Source organism: Prinia subflava, chromosome 6 (assembly GCF_021018805.1).
Source record: "Prinia subflava isolate CZ2003 ecotype Zambia chromosome 6, Cam_Psub_1.2, whole genome shotgun sequence".
NCBI lineage: Eukaryota > Metazoa > Chordata > Aves > Passeriformes > Cisticolidae > Prinia > Prinia subflava.
In genome coordinates, this window is record NC_086252.1 from 2,775,682 (window position 1) to 2,794,133 (window position 18,452).

Below are 18,452 nucleotides of genomic sequence, written 5' to 3' on the forward strand. Positions count from 1 at the left end.
CCGTGTTTGCAAGCTGCGCCTTTAAATTCATTTTACTATTACAGTCATTTCACTAACTACTTAATTGCAGCCATCTCTCTGCGTCTGTCTCGGTCCGACACCCACAGCTGCGGCCGCCCACACCGCCACCCACGCCGGCCCACGCTCTGACTCATGCTCCGAGCCGTGCTCGAAAAGCCCCGCTCCCCGCCGAATGCTCCCTTCAAATGTGTGCTGCTACTTTGATCTATTTCCACAGATTCCTGTGAGTCATCTGATCCGTCTCTGATCTAAACCCAGTAGACTAGAGCCAACATGTATGGTGTTTTGCATGAATTTGACTTGCACAGAGGGCTGACCCTGCTGAAATGTACAGGCATGCGAGAGCACAAAATTCCTGGGAACCTCTTCCAGGAGGGAATTGCTTACTTATCCAAAAAGAAGAGCAATTATTTCCTATTAAAAACTCCCATTGTGCTCTAAAAAATTACATATATTTATATATGTATATGTATACATAGTGAGGACAGCATTATTCTGGGCTATAAGGCCACAGTGATGTCCAGAACCCCTTTCCACCAAATCCCTTCACAGCCTTTTCCCACTTTCACCAGCTTGTTACCCTCTCCTCACTTTGCAGATGGCAGCATGGTGGTGCCAAACCTCAAAGTGCACTTCAGCAGGAGCGGGAGCCAGCCTGCCACTGGCAGCACCTTAATGAAGGCACGGGGGATGATCCATCCTGGGCACCTCGAGGCACTGCAATTTGGCTGCTGTCACAGGGGAAGGCAGTAACGACACCCAGGCTACCACCAAGGCTTCACGCCTACGAGCTGGCAGATTTGTGGTCCCTCGCTGCCCAAACCCTGAGAGCTGTGCCCCAGGGACACCCAAAGTCTTCCCGAGTGGGTATTTTCTCCTGGTGATCTATCCAGCACTTGTGGGTGGATCCGCAAAAGCCATGGGGGAACATTTCTAAGCCTGCCATCTCCTCGAGCCATTCTGTGGCTTGTGGAGGATGCTGCCATGGCTGAGTGTGGATAGTCAGAGATGCTCATTCCCACCTGCAGGCTGTTGGCCAGGTCGTGCCAGCCTGCAGCTGAGCTACCCCTCCCCTCCCACAGCCAGCTCTGCTGGCTGTGCCTGCACTCGACCTTGCAGATGTACCTTCCTCAAGCCTTGCCGCTGCAGCCACCAGCGTTATTCCCATTCCACAGCCTCCCTGCACACGGCAGGCAGGCAGCATTCCTTCCTGAGTGCTTCACAGGCAAGTAGCAGATGGTGCCTGTCACTAAAAGCAAGTAAATGCTTTGGTGCCCTGATTTATCTGCGCAAACACCACCTGAATTATCAAGGACAGGAGGCCTCGTTGGAAATGCCTTTCTTAGTGGATTTGCACTCGTTGATAACAAGCTCCAAGCACACGGAGTTCACATTTTTCAGGGTGTGTATCACTAATGGCTTATTTAGGTTTGCACAGATGCCTTTGAAACACAATTAAAATAAAAAAAAAAAAAATAAAAAAAAAAAAAATAAAAAAAAAAAAGAAAAAGAAAAAAGAGAGAAGCCAGATGGGTGTCACGAAGTTGTCACAAGGATCATTCTAAGACTTGCCTAAAATGCTAAATATGAAGAAAAGAAAGAAAGATGTGAAACTGGAAGCCTACACCTGAGCTTCCTGAAGTCAGTGGCAAAGCTCCTGTCACCTCCCTGTGAGAAGAGAGCTGCAGGCATGCAACTGGAGATGGGAAGCCCAGGGCCAAACTGCTTCCCTTTGCTCCCTGGGTATAAAAGCAATTAACTCCCTTCTGCACAGAAAGCCAAATCTTCAAAGCTTCCCAGTGGCTGATGTTTGGGCTCACCCTTTTATATTCCCCATCCATCCTCCTAATGGGTCTCAGCACTGCCATCATGCCTGGCACCAGGGGAGAGGAGGGAACCTGTGGCCATCCATCTCCCCCTGCAAAATGCATCCCAGTTGTAAAGGAGCTCTGGGAGCCAGAGGTTTGTTTAAACCAAGTCGGTGGAGCTTGCCCCGTGCTGCACCATGCACAGCTGGTCTCAGCTCTCCCTGGGAGTGATGGATCTTCCAGCAATTCCTCTGGTGAGCACTGCAGGAATGCTCTGCTAGCACTGCTCTGGTAGCACAAGGAATGCTCTGCCAGCCTGGAGTGGGGCTGCTTATTAATTTAAACATCTTGGACTAGGGAAGCATGAATCTCAGTCTGGTAATTTGTCACAGAAATAACATCTGCATCAAGATGGTAACCAACCCTTACTGCAAAATGCAGCTGTGCTCCATTCTTGGACACTCCAAAAAGTGCCAAAAAATAGCCCAAGTGTCCCAGGGAGCATGGCAAGATCGTCAGCAAGGGTTAACACTCCCTGGTTGTTTTTTTCTGCAAAACCTACAACGATGTAGCACTTCAGTACTGAACAACCCCTTCTCCCTTTTTTCCTCTGGTTGTTTTTGTTCATTTTCTTTCATTTTGTTTTTGTTTGTTTTCAGGAGAACTGGGGGAGGAGGAAGAGAAAGGGGTAGAAAAAACATTGTGTGATTTGATTTGAATTGCACTGCGCTTTCCCTGTGCTTTTTTTATGCTTGATGGGAATGATGCATGTAAGTCTGGGAAAACAGCACATTTCACCAGCCTGAAAAATATTGCCTTGGGCCTAACCCAATTTTTCACCAGTTTCACTGGCAGTTGAATAAGCTTTTTGAATAGCCAGAGTGGCCACCTGTGATACCCGGTGTTCTAAGAAAACAGGTATTATATGGTAATGGGAGCCTCAACAGTCTCAAATATTTTTAGGGTGTTGATGGCCACCAGCAGTACTGAGCATCGTGCTCAGAAAGCAGCACTCAACCCTTGCCAACCTTTGCAGCGCTTCCGAGTGGGAAGTGGTGAGGCAATCAAGTCACTAGAGGGAGAATTTCTGTCTTCCAGGTCCATAAGGGATATGCAATATATAAGCAGAATCAAAACGAAAATGGAAAAAAACCCACATGGAAACTGCCTGATTTCTCCTATTATTCTTAACACATCAGCTCTAAATGATATGCCCCAGAAGAGCGGCAGTTAAAATGTGGTTGTTTATTCAGTTATTTCCATACGCATCTTATTTATTTAGGATCAAGACAAATACAACTCGCATGCCTGCTCTGCTGGCATTAATCACCAGGAGGTGGGAGGAACATGACAGCCATGAGTGTGGGCAGGCACAGAGGTGGGTGTTTGCCTGTTGGAGCAGAGGTTTGGAGCAAGCCAGGGTGAACATTCAAATTCAGAGCCTACCCAGGGTCTTGCACAACACTCCATGTTTATTTATTAATTTTTTTTATTTCAATATCTATTCTTTGCTAGATTTTATTTGTGATCAAGGGGTATATTGGTGGGGTTGGCTGATTTGGGATAAGATGGGGCATTTGCTTCCCTTTGGTGGAGGCTCACACCTCTGTGGCCCTTGAACACAGATTTTCAGCCTTGCCTCTCTGCTGCATCTTGGCACTCAGCCGCCCTCCCCACGAGCTCTCCCTCTCCATTCAGAGCTGCTGAAAGCACCTTGGCTGTGTCTGAATGGGGGAACATTTGTTCCCGCTCGCTCCGGCGCAGGGAGGGAGCTGTGTGTCAAGAAGCGACGTTGGCTCAGCACAGAGAAGCCCCGCCAGTGAAGCCTTCACAGCGCGGATGCCAAGGTGCGGGCGCTGCTGGCTCCCCTCGCAGCAGGAACCCGAGCCATTCAGAGGAGCAAAGCCACGCCTGTCGGGAAGCCCCGGGCTGCGAGAGCCACGGCATCGCTCTGTGGAGGGGAGGCAGCCCACGGGCACCCGACACTGGCATCGGGGTTATGGCTGCCCCCCCACCGCCAGCTCTCTGCACCTCCCCAGCCGCTGACTCCTTAACCAACCCAAACCCTTTCTCAAACATTTATTCAGCTTAAGAAAATGGTCAAATTCACCTGCAACGTGCTGCTAGTCTATTTAATTAGAAATCGATTAATCCTGTATCTAAACAAACCAAGGCAAAAGAAAGGTTTTTGCACCAGCTCTAGTAAACCTGATTAGAGCAAGCCTGATCAAACATTCTCAGGTTAAACACCTCAATCCATCTGTGCACAGCCACACTGAGAGTCAGTCCTTTAGGTTAAACCTCACTGGCAGTGTACACCACTTGGGATATTAACAATACATTTAATATCTGAATGTTCCCTTTTATTTACCTTGGAATTACAGAATCAATTAGGTTGAAAAATCAATTAGGTTGCAGTCATTGGGTCCAACCAAACCAAACATAACACTGCCACGTCCACCGTGAAACCATGTTCCTAAGTGCCACATACCTTTTTATTTCCCACCTACTTACAACAGCAAGGAAACCCATAACATCTCCTGTTGATGTGGTTCATGACGCAGCTGTGCCCACAATGAATTAAGTGATTTTTCAGCTTGGACAGGAGAACAACTCCCTTTTTTCAGGAGCCCTCTGCCATGAACAAAGCCTGAGTTGGCATTACAGGAGTGCTGATGTCCTGCTGACCTGAAGATCAGCCTCACACAGACAAATTTCATGCAAACAGCAATGCAAAAGCCAGTGTCACCCAGCTTTACCTTCTGCCTCCAAATTCCAGTGACTACAAGGTAGGCTATTTAATCCCACCAAAGCCTGAGGCACTGTGGTAACACCCATCCTCTTACATCCTTCTTTCTCCATCCTTTCCAAGGAAAGTCCTCAGCACAGCAAAAAAGAAAACAGGTAAAAAAGTAGTATCTGCTTAAATATGCTTTCTGCCTCTTTTTGAGAAAAGAAATTTTAGTAAAGACCCTGAGAAGGAAGCCCGAGGAGGGAGAGGTTGCATTCCATCTTACCCAGAGGAAATGCAACAGCACAGTCCCTGGGGAACAGGGATCAGCTGCTGCCCCTCTCCCAGCTGCACCAGGACCACTTTGATTTCAGCTGGGGAGCTAAATGTTGAAAAAAAACAAACCAACAACAAACCAAAAAGTAAAAAGTCATTGTATTTTGTTCCTTTCACCAAGGACCAAGAGGGTGGTGTGGGAATGGCAAATGGAAATTCAAGGTGATCTGCAGAGCAAAAAGGCCCTCATGCTTTTTCTTCCTTCTTTGAAATACATAAAAAAGTAACTTTAAAGGATCATTCCTCTGTCTTCTCTTAAACAATCGAAAGAAAAATACAAATTTGGCTTAACTACAGAGACTGTAAATTTATTTTGGGAGGAAGCAAAATGGCATCTCAGAACCTAACACATTCAAGACACTGAGCGCTCCAAAAATAAAGCTGAGCATCACAAGGCAGACAGCCCTGTCAGCAGGTTCTGTGCGAGGATCGCCTGGCCCTGTCAGAGCAGATTTCATGAGGCTTGATAGCAAAGGCATCTGGTGAGGGCTCTGCTGTCTAATCCTCAAAGCACACCTGATATTGCAGGAAGAAATCTTGGATGTACTCAATAGTCACACTGTCAGACTGGGGCTCCGTTTAGCAGCAGGAGCTGTTTCTAGAGAGCTTGAGAAAAAGTGAGGAAGTGAGGAAAGAAGGAAGAAAAAAGGGAATAAAATACAGGATGACACTTACATAGATGTAATGGCTAACAAATGGTTTATTTTCTACCTATAGAAACATTCCTGTTGAAAAACACTGTATTAGCTGTCTCTCCATACTGGAAGCTCTATAGGATACCTTGATCTTATACAAAGCACAAGGCAAACATGGTCCTTACAGTGGAAAAATGATGGGGTTTTGTTCCAGCAATGGGAATGGGAATCATTTCTGGAATTAGTAGTCATAGTCATTATAATGGCATATAAGGCTTTAAAATAGGCATTGGGTTTTCCTGAGTAAATCAGCATCTACACGATGACAGCACATGGGGAAATCCTCTAGACACCACTGAGGAATTTGTTCATTTGTCATTACTGAGTTTTGATAAATGCTCCTTAATGTGTTTCTACACTCCTGGAAGTTGCTGTGTTTTACAGGGACTGGATGTGTCTCCCAGCCCCAGGAGAGATGTATTGTAGCAGGCAGCCCCAGCAAAGAGCTGTCACTCCTGTGGGTAACAGTCAGAGCATCCTGCTCCCTCCTCCTCCTCACAGCCCAGTCATCAGCACAACATCCCTACATGTGCCAGAAATACAGAGCCAAGGGTGTTTCCACTGCATCCCAGTATGAAGATGAACCATGGAGCACCCTGACTCTCACATTTTACTTCTTTTGCACTACTGAAGAAAAGGAGAGTATTTTGGGGACGCAGAGCATGGCTCTGCCACAGCAGCTGGCTCACAAACCAGGCAGTTCTTACTGCAGGGACCCCCTGCATTTTCTCTGTTGAAGTAATTTGTGTAGGAATGATGACACTGTCATTAAGGGTAGATGTTAATAGCGATATCTACACAAAGAGTGTAATTTCAGCTGCTCTGTTCAGGCTGTAGCCCACAAACATCAATAAGCAGGGTGAATAAATACACACATGTCCCTGTGGGATCACTCCCCTGACTTGCTTTTCAGCCTAAACCTTGGTGAACTAAAAGCTACAGTCACCTTCACTGCAACTCGGTATTTAGGCTTCACGGAAAAACAATAAATCTTTACATTCAGAGGAACGGCTTGGGGTGTTATCCAGCATTCCCTGACCTCAGGCACAGCCTCGGCTCCCATCTTCTCTGTGGTGAGGAGCCCAGGGTTCCCCAGCCAGCCATGCCAAACCTGCCAGGCACTGCAAGGGCACCTGGGGCTATAAGCGTTCCTGCTCCACTTTTCACCTGAGCTTCTCTCTTCCGGAGCTCTGTAACACCCATTAATTATTACTCTGAGCAGTGTGACGGATTGGGGTGGGTTTGGGCTTTGGAGGGAGCACGGGGGACAGCAGTTCAGTGGGATCCAGCTTTCTCCATGCCTGCATCTCTTCCCCTCGCTCAGGCGGAAAACAACAGCTGTGACAAGCAGGGGAGCAGCATCGCCCACTCCCTACTCCCACTCACACCGGGAAGAAAACAGCCTGCTCTCAGTTCCTCCTCACTTCTGTCGGCTTCCAGCAGCACTGGGCTGCCAGCGAGGCAAGAAGTCGTGTCAGCAGAGTGGGTGCAGCTCTAGAGATAGGGGGAGGTCACTGATTAAACATCTCATTGATTTTTTTCCAAGGACAGGAATTACAGAGTGCCTGGAGCGCTTGTAAATTATCATTGTCACAAGATGAAGTTCACCTATAGTAGCCAGCCATGAGCAGAGACTGTCAGAGTCAATGATTAGTTATTTATTTCCCTGGATTTCCACAATACTAAGGTGGCGCTCATCCAAAAAACTCTGGGCTCAGTGCCATGATCTAAAACACGCACATCCGAAGTTATCCACCTCCTGTCAGCCTCAACTCCAGCAACACCCAGCTGCAAGCCTTGAGTCGGGGGGAAAGAGAAGGAGGAAAAAAAAATGAGGTGAAAAGCAAGAAGCAATCCTCTTGGCCAGCCCACCATTCTATGGGAAGAGCAGGACGTCCCTCTATTGCTCAGTTCCCTGTATTCTCTCCATCTGCAAGTCAGGACACAGGGCAACCCCCAGAGCCTGGTGTCAGCTAACAGCACTGCCACAGTCTTACCCTCGCAGCCAGGCTTGGCTAGGGCCCCCTCACATCCCTGCAGGTCACAGGGATGCAGGTGGTGAGGCCAAGAACAAGGACCCCGAAATCCTGGTTAGTGAGCAGTTAAACCAGGATGGGAGACCGTCTGCAAGGCGAGGGAGAGCTTTTTCTCAAGCCAGGAAAGGGAACAGTGCCTCTTAATATAGCAAGGGGAGTAATATAAAAAGAGTCTTCCCTATCTCCCACCTCCCATCCCTCCTACATCCTGACTTATTTTAGTGCCTGGCTATACCCTGGCATGCAGAAAACCATTAGGGTTGCCAAATGCCTGTTTCAGGAGACAATTTACATACACAAAATAATTTAGTTTGTGTTTGCTCTCCTCACCGGAGCACCTGTGGCTAAGGCTGGCCAGCAACCCTGCCGACAGCTCCTGAAGTTCCAGCAAACTTGGCCTGCTGCTGGGAGCAGACTGGGCCTCCTGGCCCCAAATCCCAGGCAGCCTCTCTGGTCCTGGCTGTGCCTCCAGGTGTGCTGGTGGCCAGGCTGCAGGGACACGGGGAAGGGCTGTATCAGACCCCTGCCTGCCTTGGCACCTGCCAGGGGATGAGGGGGGACGTTTAAGGTGTCGTGGCCACACAACCTCGGCTGGCAGCAACGTGGAGTCTCTGAGTGAGGACAGCAAGACCCCAGCTGCAGTGGGTGGGCTGAGGAAACCTCCCCTCCCACACCAGCCCTCTGTGTCCCAGGGAGAGACATTAGTCAGAGCCACAAGGTGAGGTCACAAAGTCACATACTGAGACCACAAAGGCTGTTTACATGCAGCTTCAGAAAAAGCCTGAGCAAGTAAGTCCTTTTGGAAAAATCCTGCAGCTTCCCAATGTTTCAGTGCTGGTCAGCATCCCCCTCCTAGTCCCAACAGAGCAAAGCTCTTGACCTGCCCCCTGGTACATGGCACATCTGCCAGAGCATCTCTGCATCCCAGAGGTTGTGCACTGAGGACTCCAAGCTAATGACAGCTGTTCCTTAATTTTTGGTCAAACTAAGTATTTTCTGTCACAAAGGCACTTGCAGCGGAATTCAGATGTTGGTGAAACATGCATACTGATGAAAGCTGCCACTTTATAAATGAAGGCTCCTCCATTTAAAAAAAAAAATCTTATTTTATGGAGTTCCATTCTAATAATATTTTTTTTACCTATTAAATTACATGTCAGAAATAGTTACTCTATCATGTCATATTATGACAGGAATAATAGTTGAAATATTCTCCTTTTACTTGCCATTACAATCACAAAGAGCAGCTGTTATCTGGTACTGTTCAAGACATCTTTTCTTTGTTCTAGATCAAAGTGGCTCCTGTTTGTGTCCCAGCAAAGTCGTCAAACCATTTTGTTACAACATGAACATGAGCCACTTTGATCTAGAAACAAAGGCAAGGGAGATTAATCTGCATCTAGTCAAACCACTCTTAATTAAAAAATTAAAAATAAAAATAGCTGAAGCTCTTACATCATACTATGATGTGTAGGTAATTGTAAGGTATGTAATGTACTGCCTTTACAGGGGTGACGTAAGAAGCTGGAATGGCAAAACATCCCCACATGCTAACCAGATTTTCCTCAAGAATTCTAAAATTAAAAAATAAATTTTAAAATAAAATAGTTTTAAAAATAATTTGTAAAATATTTTCCCAAAATTCCAATTTATGAAAAATTGAAAAGATTTGTGTTTCCTCTAATTCAGCAGCTACAGATTATTTTTATTTGTGATATTTTATAAGAATCTTGAAGCCCAGTCCTGAACTTTATCTATCATATATTGGCTTTATAAAACATCATCTTCAAATAATGTCTGCTGAAGCCTAATTTGGTTAGTGACGTATTATCACAGAAGTTTGCTGAATTATTTCTGAACCTGGTGATCTCCAAGGATAAAAAAAAAATCACATTTAGTGAAACCAAAATACTTCAAAGGCATGTTTCTGTCTCATCAAGAAGGTCCTAAATAAATAATCTAAGATTTTTCTTCAAATTTACAATACATTTATAAATTAAAATAGCAAAACAAATTCTCAGAATAGTCTGATAAAAATATTTGTGCATTAATTGTATAAAGTTTTTAAAAGGTCAAAAGACGTTCTTAATTCTCAATTTCTAGATTAAAAGATTGCAGGTTTAGGGATGAAGCAATATTCCTTCGTTTTTCTATCAGCTGTACTGCCACCTCCTCTGCTGAGTGGGGGAAGGAAAAGCCCCAGCAGTTCCACTGTGCAGAAGCCTTGCTGGAGGCTGCAGTGGCAGCAGCAGAGGACTGAAGGACCAGGGGCTTGGGTTCTCCTCTGGTGGTCCTTAATAAACTCTGCCTCCTGCCCCTCTACTGCAGAGCAGCTCTGCTTTCCCTTTGATTTGCTGTCCCTCAGCCTTGATCATTGGTTTTATTTATGCAAACCCAAAGCTGCATATTTTAAAGGACTGTCTCAGCGCTCCAGCAGATGCAAAGCACAACAGCTGGATATTAATGCAGCTTGGCATCACAACCATTTGGGGCCTTTTTTTTTTCCTTAATTAATGCTCTACCATATTACAACAAGGAAACAGTTTCTCTTCTTTTATTACCATCCTATCCCTGAGCCAAGTATTAAACAAGACTTAATTTAATTAGTTCTTATATTTTCTCCCCTTGCAAGATTATTCAATATAATACAAGGCTCCTACCCAGCTCCTTTCCTTGCAGGCAGATAGAAATCCTGCTGATGGTGGTGGGAACACTTCAGACACCTAATTTACATGCAAGACGGATTGCTGGGTTATGAAAAGTAGAAATATTTTCAACCAGTCCTGTGGTTCCCATTTTGCTTTGCCTCACATTCCCAAGCTGCTTGGCTCTCCCTGCCCTTCTGCAGCGTGTGGGGATGCCACCAGCCAGACCTCGCTCCCAGCACCACCAGGCTTGTCCCACCTTTGGGTTGCTCCAGAAAAACAAAAGCTGTGAACTGTAGATTCAAGGGTTATATCCTGGCATCATCCCCTTAACCTGCTCTTTCCCTCATCCCCAGCTTTTTGCTGGAGACTAGGTGAGCTGGTTTTCCTCACCCTGGTGTTTTGAAGGGAGGAAATGCCTCTGCTCTCTAACCCTTAAGCACATTTCTATTTGGAGTGGATGTCTGGTGTTCTGAGGCTCCCCGGACGTTTGGATCCAGATGACACCCTGCTAGCTCCTTCATGAGTCTGCCCACCAATAGCCTGGCTGGAGACCAGGACTGCAGCATCTACTGCGTTCCCATACCCCACCACTAAAATACCCAATTAACAGGACTGCTGCCCCAACAGATCCACTCATTCCATTAAGGGAAGGCTTCTGCTGGGAGCTGAAGGTACAGATTCACTGCTGTGTGTGCCCAAGGTAGAACCTGACCGAGGAAGACCTTGAGGGATGGGACTGTTAGAACAGAGCTCTCCAAGGGGCACAAGCTGCATCAACACGGGTTGAAGCAAGCCTGAGTCTCACCCCAAATCTCATCCCTAATGGGAACAGCAATGAAACAGGGCTGTGCCTCCAACTGAGCCCCACACTGTCCCTGGTGCTCACTCTGCGCAGTGCTGCTGCTGCCGAGGATGCTGCTGAAGGGTCTGACACCACTGACATGTGGGCACTGCTAACCATGGCTCACCACCTTGATCCAGCCCTTGGGTGACCATGAGCAGCAACATGTGCCTGGCAGCTCAGAGTAGCTCTGGCTTTAGAAATCCTGCAGATGTTTTGACTCAGGAGTGGACATCTCATCCTTCTGAGGCACAATAAATAACCAGCACCTTGTGATTAGTCAATATCAATTGACATTGACAGCCACAGCTTGGATGGAGCACAGAAAGCAAAGCCCGTGCAAGGAGCCATTGGGAAGGGGGTGCATAGTGTCATGTCACACAGATCATCTTCAAGGAGGAAATAACTGTCCCAGGCTTACCAGCTAGGCAGTGCCTGCTCCACAAAGCACACGCTTCCAGCCAAAAATGGGGAACATCACCTTGAAGCAACAAATCACAGCAAAACCCAGAGCCTCGGGACAAATGCAGCCAAGAGAACGAGCAGGACCCAGCTCTGAGGGTTGCATTCAGTCCATGGGCTGAGTCAGACTGCTCAGCTGTGAGTCACATCCATCGATTTCCCAGCAGGCTTGCCCGAGCAGGGGCTACAGCCTGCCTGCTGCTGGCTCTGCCCTCAGCACCCACCTCAGTTCTGAGTTCAAAAAACTGCGAGTGACACCCCCAGAGAAGAGCAAGGAGAATTCTGGCCATGAGCAGTGTCAGGAGGAGACATCAAACAGCAGCAGCACTACGAGGGGAAGGGAGGATTGATGGGAAGGGTGAAGACGCAGAAGAAGCCTGGGCAGGAGTGGGTGTCTGGTCCAGGTACTGGTGACAGCACACCAGGAGGCTTTGGAGTCTGAGAAAAGCGCTCTGTGAAAGGAAAAACACATTCGAGCAGCGAGGTGAAAGGTCTGGAAAAAGCGGCAAGCGAGAGAGAAGGAGTAGGAGGAAACGTGGGCGCAGAAGTAGGTGGTGCCACATAGCAAGTTTCTGATGTAGCCGGGAAAGGCATCCAGAGCTCCCGATTTCCAGGCCCACACCTTCACCAGGAGACCATCTGTGCTCTCCCAGGGGGAAGGAGCCCCTGGGTCAGGCAAGAGCGTTTTCCTCATTCTGCACAAAATAGGAGGCGGTGCCGAGGCGCGGAACGGCACCGCTTCCCAGGGTTCTGCGCTAGCAGTGACGCTCCGAGCTGGGTCTGTGCCCGCAGTACCCACTCTGCAGGAGAGCTGCAGCTCTGCTCTGGGACGTGCCATACTCACCTGCCTCCTAAAATGGTGTCTCCGCTGATGTTTTAAAAGCATCAGATGATAGCTTGGCATTTTTTCTCCCAGTGCACAGCCATAGGTAACCCAGTTCCTCCCTTTGGAATATTTTAATGAGGATTTTAGGTTGGATTTCTTTTCTGATTCAAGGTTGTCTTTCAGGAAGACAGTCATTCCCCCAGATTCTGTTGAATATAGACTAGAGCAAAGCAACCAAACAGTACAGTGGTGGGTCTCTTTGTTTTTTCTTTTTCCCTCCAGCCTTATTAAAAGGAAAATTCTAACAGTTCTGAATAGGGATTCTTTTTCCTGGTATCCTTTGTGTTTGTGAGAGCAGCAGAACACTCACCTGTTTCCTCAAGTGCTGATGCTGAGGCACCATGGGGAGGACTCATAGGCAGTGTCAGGATTGCCTTCAGTGCAATACTCAGCTCCAGTGAGGGCACATCCCCATTGCACTGCAAGGCCCCATCCAGCACGGCCTTGAACACTTCCAGGGATGGGACACTCACAGCTTCTCTGGGCAGCCTGTGCCAGGGCCTCATCACCCTCACAGGAATCAATTCCTTCCTAATAACTAATCTAAACCCACCCTCTGTCAGTTTGAAGCCATTACATCTTCTCCTGTCACTACATGTCCTTGCCAACTGTCCCTCTTTAGCTCTCGTGTAGGCCCTCTTTAGGTACTGAAAGGCTGCTATAAGGTTCCTTAAAGCTTCCTCTTTTTCAGGCTGAACTAGCTCAGCCCATCTTTATTGGAGAGGTGGTCCAGCTCTTTGACCACATTTGGCCCTCCTCTGGACTCATTCCATCAGGTGCATGTTCTGATGGAACATTGTTAGGTGTCTGAGATCAGGAGACTGAAATATGGTGCAACGCCTCTGAAAGTCAAAATGTAGCTCATCCCCAAAAAACAGGACACCTCTGGCAGGCATTTCAGTTCCACCTCATGGAGTTGGGAGCAGGGTCAGCAGCAGGTGACATGTCCAGCCCTTTCCCCAGCATGGCTGCAGGACTGCCCAGAACCCCTAATAATGCACACAGCAAAGTGCTTTGCAAATACCACAGCCCATGAAGAGCAAAACACGCCCCATTAATTTAACAAAGAGGGTATAGAGGGGGGGGAGCGATGGCTGTGCCAGCCTCACTGCCAGACAGGGGCAGGACACAAGGAAAGCAGGCAGAGTCGGTCCCTCAGTGTGCCCTGCCAGCAGCACACACCTCCTGGGTGCACAGGGCTGCCAGAAGCTCCAGCACAGCCACAGCAAGCAGCAAACCAAATCAGCCTCTTGCCATCCCACGGGAACACAAACTTTTGACACCGTTGGAGAGGCCCCATCGATGTGAGCTGTGCATTTACATGTCTGCTCTCTCCCTGTGAAATGCAGTTTTGCTGTATCACCTGTAATAAACACTTAATGCCACGCAAACAGGATCCCTTGTTTGCCCTGTTGAAAGTTTCTCTTCATGCATCAGACTCGGAGAACAAAGCCTGGACTGTTTAGCCGCAGGATTTAACCACCTGTTGTAATACCTGTTGATCTAATCTTTTGTTTTAATTAAAAGCCTTTCAGTTGGGTTTGCAGGTTTTTTTGCTCCCTGCACCCAATGCCAGCTTGCCACCTGCTTCACCAGCTCTGTCTTGGCTGTGGAGTTCACATCAATCCTCATAATTGCCTCCAAAGGCATGGAAATGGATAGAAAACAAATAAATCCACCTCAGCAAGTGTCCAGCCTGAGACCCAGCGCTGTCTGGTCACTGCTGGGCACAGCAAAGGGTGAAATGAAACACCTGCCACGAGTGGGGAGCCAACAAAACAATTTGCAGAGTCTCCTGCTTTCCAGGCCAGCTCATCTCTGAGGGAAAAAACCAATTGCCTTTGAGCAGTGAGATGGGATCTCACTCCACAGACACCCAGGGGATTGCTTTGGACACCAAGAGAAAGGTATTTGCGTGAGGTTGAGATGTAAACTTGGTTTCAAGCGCTGACATGAATTCCCCTCTATCTCATAATTAAAACATACACAGCTACATCAGGGATCTGCTGCAGTGGATGCATACTTTAAGAAGGCCACTTTGAGTGTCATTCTTTTTTCCTCCACAGATTTAAATAAAACCCAGACTCCACCAGCCAGCAGAATTAGTTTTAGCTTTTTGAGTAGGTCACTTCAGAAGAGGAAAATCAGCAAATCAAAACACAATATTTTAGATGTCCCCCCACCCCACTGCAGCCATGCACCAGTGCTGCCTTCCCAAGGCACTCACAGCAGCTCCTCGGTAAGATACGCTCCATTCTCCTTCCCATCAGCAATCCCTTGCTCCTATCAAGCTTCCAAAGCTTTTCTTATCCTTCTGAGGAGCACAGTTGACAAGCCCTTCAAAACTGGCCACATGTCTAACACACCAAAATAATTTGGAAGCTCTGTATTCACACTGTTTCTGGCACTTCACCTGCCAGTGCTACCAGTACAGCAGGGAATCCAGCATGGCCCCAGCCAGTCCTGTGGAGTCACCTTCAGCTAACACAGCCACCACCACCTGTGACAATGAAAGGCCAAAATATTATCCAAAAAGAGAGCAAGCACGGCTTTGGGAATATCGAGTGGCTGCGTTTTTCCTTGCCTTTCCCCTGCTTTGGCAAAGAGGCACATTAGAAGCCAAGACACCTTTGGGTGTCATCACCACCCATAGCATCCAACACTCTCCTCTGCTTCCCCATAGGCAGCTGCTACTGGGAACCAGTGGGTCTGGCCAGTGGGAAAACAGGACACAGCGGAGACGGCTGCTCCAAGCCCAGCCCGCCGTGCTGCCGAGACCTGCCAGGATGTGTCACAACACGCAGCGTGTCGTGCCTCACCGCTCTGTCGAGCAACGAGCCGGAAAAAAAAGGGAACAAAAAAAAAAAGGAGGATTCGGATCTAATACATGAGTGGGCCGGTATGTGCAAGAGAGATGAATATGAAGTAAAACATGCTGGATGCTACAGTAATAACCGGGCGCACGCGGAGAGGCTGGAAGTGAGCCAGGGAGGGGAGATACGAGAGGGATGCTCTGAGTTCAGTCTGTGCGTGGCGGAGAAGCTGCAGCTCCTGAATGAGCACAAGGCGGATCCCAAGGCTGCCGCGTGGGCGTCAGGCTGACACCGCTCCACCAAACCCAGTGGGAGCCCACGTCACCCCCAGGCTGGGGCCGTGCCCCCTGCCAGGCTCAGCAGGGGGTTCACCAGACACCCAGTGTGTGGGAGAAAAGATGGATTTTGTCCTTTAAAAATAAGGCTGTTCTTAAACGTGCATCAAGTCCAGAGAACTGTGGCACCAAGCACAGAGATGGGTGACTTCAACAGGTCCCTATGAGACACAGGAATGTGTCCCCCAGTATTTGTATATTAAGGGTGGGACCCACTCACACTTCTTTATATGGCAATGCTGAACCTATGGGCCCCTCTGATAGCGGCTTTGTGTCCGTGCAAATCCCATTTTGGGGACCAGTGGGAGGAGAGTGGAGGTCGCAGGCAGGCACCCACTGCCAAGCAGCATCCCTGACTCCATTCCCTGCCCGCCGGGGGCGGCGGGAGGAAGGGCTGCCTTCCTCAGGTCCTGTGGGCGTTCACATGGCCCCTTTGCAGCAGCCAAACACACATTTAACGAAGAGCAAACTTCTAACGGCATGGGGATGAGTCATTACGGGGTTTCAAAATGCGTAAATATGATCACATCCTAATTCAGTGTGTCACAACGAGCTACCCTGCATCTGTGGGGTTACTCGGCTCCGCAGAAACCTGGGAAATTCCTGCCCAACTTTGTGATGCAAAAATTCATCTGTATTCGTGTCACTGCATGCAGAGAGTTAATGTGGTTTTTAGGCTTTTGGTTTTTTTTTTTTGGCACTAGATTTCAATGGAGGCTTATGTGCAGTGTTACAACCCAGTACTGCTATGTTTTGCATCACGAATTTACAACTGAGTAATAAGTAAACACAAGATTTTTGGGTTTGGATTTTCCAAGGTGATTAAATAATTTTCTAAATAGCTTTGAGAATGAAGCTGTCTGAAATCCCCAGGGTAATAGGAAATTAACTGCATCCCCATACACTCCATCGACATAGGAGGAACTCAGATTTACTGAGAAGTAATATAAAATATTTAAGAAAGCAAATAGAATTGAATAAAACCTCTTGCAATGTAAATTAAATCTGCCCAAACCAGCAGTGATTACCTTTGCTGTTGTGGCTCCTCCAGAGACTCTGTACATGCCCCAGGCTCCATACAGCCCCTGCCTCACCAGCACCTGTCACAGACAGTATACATCTCAAACAAATATGATTTGAAGACCTCCAAATATTCTTTTAAACAGGCAAAGGCAGTATTTGCTGCACACTTACCCAAAGAGACAGGAGCATCGGGAATCAGGCTGAGTGGTGACTTTGGAGTCAGCAGGTGTCTAGAGCACCATCTGATGACCCGAAGGTTTGGCAGTGGCTTACATTAGGGCTTCCCAAGCTTTCCCACAGTGGGAACCACCTCCGCCACCCCCTGGGCCCTGAAGCACTGCCAGCTCACCCAGGCACGGCCAGGCAGCCGCAGCCCTGTCCTCGGGTGAGAACCACAGCCCAAAACCCGGTGTGAAGGGGCCTGGCCCTTGCCCAGGGCCGCGGGTCCCGGGAAGGGCAGGCAGCCCCACCTGCGGCCCTCCCTGAGGGGGCCGGCCCTCATCGAGACCCGGCCGGGCGCGGGGAGCCACCGGGGGAAGGGCTCTGGAAAGCCGGCCCTCCTGAGCAGCTCGAGGAAATTCATGTTTCGTGTTCTGCTCCTTCTCTGCCCACGGAGTTCTTTCTCGTGGTGGTGCGTAGGTGTATGTGAGGGATTTATCCTTTCCCCACTGAATCACTGCAGCACAGCATCTTTTCAACCCTTCTGTACAGCACAAAAGAGCCTCATGGCATTTCTCCTCATTTTCCTGCTTAAGGGGACAGCCAGCGAGCTCCACAGTGCGACCCAGTTGCACCCCAGCTCAAGGCTGGGAACAGCACGAGCCCCGCTAGTCCTGGTTGGGAGCAGGTCTGGAGGGGCACACACCTCTCCTTCTGCCAGCTGGCACCCCAAAAACACATCCTGACGCCAGCATGAAGGTGCCTGGAATGCTGCTGCTTGTTCAGCTGGAAAATGGCTCCACACGCAAGGGAAGGAGCAGAGCAGGGCGTGCTGAGCACCCTGCTCTCTCCTCAGGGCCTCAGGAGCCCAGATCCAAGCAAAAGAGTTACCAAACCCCAATTGCCACAGTAACAAGTCTTTTGCTTTAACTAGGGACTGCTGACATGCTTCCATCAGGTTTCATACTGGTGTTGTGTATGAATTTTCTGTATTTTGAAAGGAAAATGGGGAGGAAATGAGTTCTGCAGCTGTTATCATGGGCAAAGTCATTGCCGTGAGTAGAGGCTAAGCCACAGACCAAGGCCCTCCTGGCTGACCCTCATATCAACTCCTTATTTAGAAAAAGACACAGGAGCTTCAGGTGGTAGCCTGCAATAACAAATTAAATTTTGGCTGTATGTGAAACCTCCTGAAGCTTCAAACGAACATTAATGACCCTTGTGTAAGTTGTTCCATCCAACAGTGCTTTCCAACCAAGGATGTCACAGTTTGATGAGACACTGACTCGGGCAGGCCTGAAGCAAACCTGTGGGCTCCAGCAGAACAGTGCACTCGCAGCACCGTGTTCTTGCTGAACTGCAGGCAGGCACTGCTCAGCCTACATCAGGTTAGAAAAAACAGACATTTAAAGGGTTTCCAGTTATACTTGTGGGTAGCCTGACAGACCAATAATGTTCTTCCCCATTCTCGTACCTTCAATACATGAGTGTGTAGCTGCTCCCTTCTCTGTTTTCCCAGAATATGGCAAGATTGCACTAAAGTGCAAGATAAAAGCCAGCAAACACAGCCACTGGTTCAGAATTCCCATGTTTACTCTGTTCTGGACTGGGAGAAGGCAGCAGGATCGCACCTACTCTGACTCCATCTCTGCATCAAA

General features: G+C 48.3%; 1 long non-coding RNA gene across 1 annotated transcript in view; it reads right to left on the bottom strand.

Moving 5' to 3' along the window:
* LOC134551799 (uncharacterized) overlaps positions 1-17,118 on the bottom strand; it is a 44,074-nt gene extending 26,956 nt beyond the window's left edge. The window contains exons 1-2 of the long non-coding RNA XR_010080692.1: positions 16,807-17,118; positions 16,641-16,712 (exon numbers count right to left, since the gene is read on the bottom strand). This is a non-coding gene — a long non-coding RNA (uncharacterized LOC134551799). The remainder of the gene's footprint in view (positions 1-16,640; positions 16,713-16,806) is intronic.
* Positions 17,119-18,452: the final 1,334 nt, after the last annotated feature.